Source organism: Mustela nivalis (genome assembly GCF_964662115.1).
Source record: "Mustela nivalis genome assembly, chromosome: 13".
Classification (NCBI taxonomy): Eukaryota; Metazoa; Chordata; class Mammalia; order Carnivora; family Mustelidae; genus Mustela; species Mustela nivalis.
In genome coordinates, this window is record NC_139032.1 from 30,656,210 (window position 1) to 30,661,216 (window position 5,007).

Sequence of the window (5,007 nt, forward strand, 5' to 3'; positions counted from 1 at the left end):
GGTTAGCGCCTCTGCCTTCGGCTCAGGTCATGATCCCGGTGTCCTGGGATCGAGTCCCACATCGGGCTCTCTTCTTGGTGGGGAGCCTGCTTTCCCCCCTCTTTCTCTGCCTGCCTCTCTGCCTACTGTCTGTCAAATAAATAAATAAAATCTTTTTAAAAATTTTTTTAAAAATAAAAAGTAAGAACAAAGGGAATCATAGGAGTTAATGTCAGTCCTTTATTTTAGATTCTTTTTATATCTTTAATTTTTCATTAGCCATTTGCAATGAAACTTTCAATAAAGCTATTTTGGAATTTTGAAGTGTTTTGGAGGCTTCTATGTGCCAATTAAAATAGGTATCCCATTCTACTTGTTGATTTGGGATTCCTTGCTTTGAAGTTTACTTCTTAAATGAATGATCTTGTCTAACTGAGTCATTTCTCATACTGGCCATTGTAATTTTAGATTGAGGGCTGGCAGGTTGGCAGGACCCTAGCTACAAATGAAGTTTAACCCATATTTCTGTCCAAGCACATATTGGGGCCTCCATCCTGACAGTTACCAAGCCAAGTTCTCAAGACTCAAATTTTAGTAAGATTTTGCCATTTTTATAGATATCTACAGCTTCCAAGACTGCAACTCTTAGATATAAAATAAATAGTTATGCTGGAAGGTGGCATGTTCAACTCTTTGGAATAAAGGATTTCATTTCTTTAGCTAGGCCTTGGGTCTCTCAGAGCCAAATTAATGCCTAAGAGGAGCTTGCCACCAAGTTGGGGCTGCTGTGGTGTTTTACTGTATACCTCATTGCATGGAAATTTTCTTGAGGTTGGCAGGTGACCTAGTGTCAAGCTAATGTAGTCCATGACCAAGTTTTCTTAACACAGAAGTCTTTGAGTTAAATGGTTAGCACTCTAACAGCTTTTAAGTCTTGAACCATGCCCACTAATTTTTTTTACACAAAACAAGATGAACATGAGCACATCAACTCAGCAGTAAACAAAGAGATGTTACTCTGGATTGGCCAGTAGAGGCCTTGAGTGTAACACCAACAATTCTCAATATGGAAATAGGGACTGAAGAAAATATTGAACCAGGAAACCCAAACAAATGGGGATGCAGACTGAACCACCAATAATTCCCAATGTGGAATCTGGGGACTGAACCAAGAGCTGACATTTCCAATCAAATGGGGAACTACAGACTTAATATTGGGTTAGGTTCCAGGTGGAACCATCTGCCAGCATGAGCTGACATGCTAAGCCCTGGACTGGAAAGCCAATTAGTTTGTGAGCTCTAACAATAGGAGGCTCTTAACAATAGGAAAGTATCTTCACAAACCAGGTACATTTTTCATTCAAAAGAACATTCCCCAAAATGTTTTTTAAAAACTTTGCCCATGAGAGTTTCATCAAGTCAAGAGTATAAGGATACAATTTTTAGCATCATCTTGTCCTATATACTGTCACAAATGCCCAGATACCTCCTATTAGCAATGATGGTATTCCGAACATTCTTAGAAATTACTCTTGGTTTCAAATAGGAGATCTGATTTGGGTCGCAAGTAACCAGGAAGCCTGTCAGACCAGCTTAGAGAACAAAGAGAATTATTAAAAGGAAGGGGGTTGTCTAATGGACTCCAAAGTCAGGGCTAGAAACTGGAACTGGTCATCAGAACCTTCTGAAAACACATGGTTTCTGTCCTCAGTTCCCCTTTTTATAGATGTTGTCATTCCTTTCTCTCTGTAGGTACACTTCTTTGCTTCCCCATATGTGTAGTTAAATGTAAATCATTGTAAACCAGCATGTGAATTAGTCATGCTGTATTCAAGGCACCAACAGAAAGATACTAGCATTTGTAAATTTCAATTTCAAATTACTAAAAGGCAGAATTTGATTGCCCAACTTGGGCCAGGAGATCCAATCAGCAGACACAAGTCACTGTTAAAAAACTGAAATGGGGTCTCTATGATCCGAAGGACAGTTCTCAGAGAAGAGGGAGATAGCTTATAGATAGCATTGACAATGCAAAAATTACATCTTTTTCAGTAAGATATATGTTTTCCACCTAACAAGAAATCATGACTGTGCATTATATGTTGTAAGTATCCTTTCACAGTCATCTAGATGACATTACGTGCAGTTGTATGGGAGCACTGTAATTTCTGGAGAAATTCCTATTATTGAGATTGCAGTTTTTTAGTTTGCTGTTTTAAACTATTGTTAATCAATACTTTAATGACCATGCATATAATTAACTCTTTCCATATGCTTATGATAATTTCCTCAGGTTGTATTTTTCTGACTAGATTTGACTGATCTGAAAGTTTGGAAAGCTTTTAAGTCTTTTGATATATATTAGAATATTATTTGATCTTATGTATTCAACTTAATAGACCCTGAATTCAAGGTCCTTGTATCCTATGTCTTTTTTTTATTTTCCCCAGCAAGTTTCAAGCTGTAGAGCACATTGTAGAGATTAAATTAATATTTGTTAATTAACTGACAAACTTCACAAGTGAATATGTGTGATGTAGTTGGGGAAATACCAGATTGAAGTATATGAAATTTGTTTAACACACAAATAGGGATATTAATTGTTAATAACTTAGATATTGTAAATTGGAATTTGGTGCTTGGAAAAGGACACACACTAAAAGTATTTGAAATTTTTGCACTTACCCAATTCATTTGATTGACCAGAGGGAATAAAGTACCCAATGTGTCATCTTGAACCATTATTACCCTGATATGTAGCAAGAAGCTACATGTTCTTCCTTTCTATATTTAGAATGACACTGTGACACTATCCAACTACCCAAATTTCTATTCTCCCCTTGTTTCTTTTTTTCCCAGGAGTTTTTTATTGTTTGATGGACAGAACACATAAAACCAGACGGAGAAGTCCTCAAGGAAATGAGTGTCACATTTCATTGTTGTTCTAAGCATTTATTAGATTTTCTTTTAAAAGATAGTAGACATTTATTTTTATCACAAATGCAATCCAGATGTGAATAAATGTGTTATCTTTTAACATCTTCCTTTGCCCATGTTCCTTAATTTTTTTAATAAACTTTTTTTTCAAGATTTTTATTTATTTATTTGACAGGGAAAGAGAGAGAGAGAGCATAAGCAGGGAGAGTAGCAGGCAGAGGGAGAGGGAGAAGCAGGCCCCCTGCAGAGCAGGAAGCCCAATGGGGCTCAATCCGAGGACCCCGGGATCATGACCTGAGCTGAAGACAGATGCTTAATTGACTGAGCCACCCAGGTGCCCCATCCCCCATGTTCCTTTAAATAGAAAAAAGAGTAAGTGTCTCTTTGAAGCCTGTTTGGCTTAGCTGTTCCATCTGTGTTTTTAAAAACAGACTGTAACTTACCTTCTGAATTTCTTTCTTGAACTATAGCTCATTCTGTTTTAAAAATCTTGGGGAAGAAGTCCTGCTGATATTGTCAATGATCTCCAGATAGTGAGGATGGTAACTGGGCTGAAGGCAACTAAGAGGGGCCTTCAGCAAACTGAGGACCACTGGGAAATTGTAATGAAGCAAATCCTGTCAATAAGATACCAGCACCTTCAATTAAAGCTAGGAGAATGCTGCCCATTGCAGCTGACCCAGCCATAGCCACTGGTCCATTTCTTGCTGCCAGTGTGTGTCCTTGATAAGGCACCACTTGTGATGGAGTTTCAGGGATCTTCTTTCCCTCTAACTTGAACCATACTGCAGTCAATCATGGAAAATAAACCTCCCCAAACTGCAAAGTTACCTCCCAACCACAGAGCCCTGGTTTTAATATCTGTCAAACTCCCTCACAGTCTGTGGTTTACTCCCACTGGAGAATTGCAAAAATTCTTGATTGTCTGAGAGGTCCCACCATCTATGTTGCCCATCGTAAAGGACTCCACCACAATCATCCACAATTCGCCAAGGGCAAGGCTCTCAGGTGTACTCCTCCATGCTGACCTCCCCTTCTTTCTTCATGATAAAATCCCTATATTGTTGGTGTAACATTGTGTCTAGGAAACTTCTTTTAAAAATACTCTTTTATATTTTCACCCTTCTTCCTTCTTCAAGCCTGAAATGTGGATGCGATATCTAGAGATCTAGCAGCCATTTTGAAAAACACAAGCTAAGAGTTAAGGATGGTAATGCAGAAAGGTAGAAGGAATCTGAGTTTTTGATGACTAAATGGCAGAGCCATATCTATTAAGACTCCCCAGTTCTGCATGTTTTATGCAAGAAACAAATAAACTCTTATCTTGTTTAAGTCATTCTTATTTCTGAAATATATTACTAGTGGTCCAAAGCCATTCTAACTAGTAGAACACCTATATCCAACGTGGCTTTGACTGAATAATTCTAATGATGGGGTTTGCTGGTGGCTTTTGACTAGATAATTCTAATGATGGGATTTGGTGGCCACAGCTAGGTGGCCACCAAAGATTTGTGCTTCCCTTCCACAGTGTGGAGTTTTGCCACAAAGGAATTACTCAGGTAGAGCCTAATGTTTTGTCACTGCTTACATCTGGGTATGGTCATGCGACCTGTTCTCAGTAATAAAATGTGAGCTGAAGCAAAGTGTGTTGTTTCCAGACTGCCAATGTTAAGAAGAGGATTTGCCTAACCCACAGTCTCTTCTGACTGTAAGCTAGATGCAAAGAATCAAACCAAGGACACTGAGGCCCTAGGAGATAGCAGAGCCCCAGTCAGGCTCTATTACTACAAAGATGGAAGGTGCCAGCAATTACAAACCTTCTGGAACTGCACATGAGTGAGAAATAAGCATGTATCATGACTGAACTATTACATGTTTTGGTTAACAGCCAGATTTACCTTAAGTAATACAGAAATTAGTATTAGAAATAGGATAATGATGTGACAAAAATCCAAAATATGTGAAGCTCCATTAGTGATCGGGGGAAGCAGTTGCAGAAGCTAATATCCAAAGCTGAATAAACACAGATTCAGTTCATGCAGCCACGAGACATTTGGCAAAACTGTTTAACTTACGAGCTGGAAAGAAGAC

The 5,007-nt window shown here is 38.5% G+C and overlaps 1 pseudogene across 1 annotated transcript; it reads right to left on the reverse strand.

Annotated features, from left to right (window-relative positions):
• Positions 1-3,432: 3,432 nt before the first annotated feature.
• Positions 3,433-3,938, reverse strand: LOC309846307 (mitochondrial import inner membrane translocase subunit Tim17-A pseudogene; annotated as a pseudogene). Its single transcript has one exon. The product of its transcript is annotated as a mitochondrial import inner membrane translocase subunit Tim17-A pseudogene (transcript).
• Positions 3,939-5,007: the final 1,069 nt, after the last annotated feature.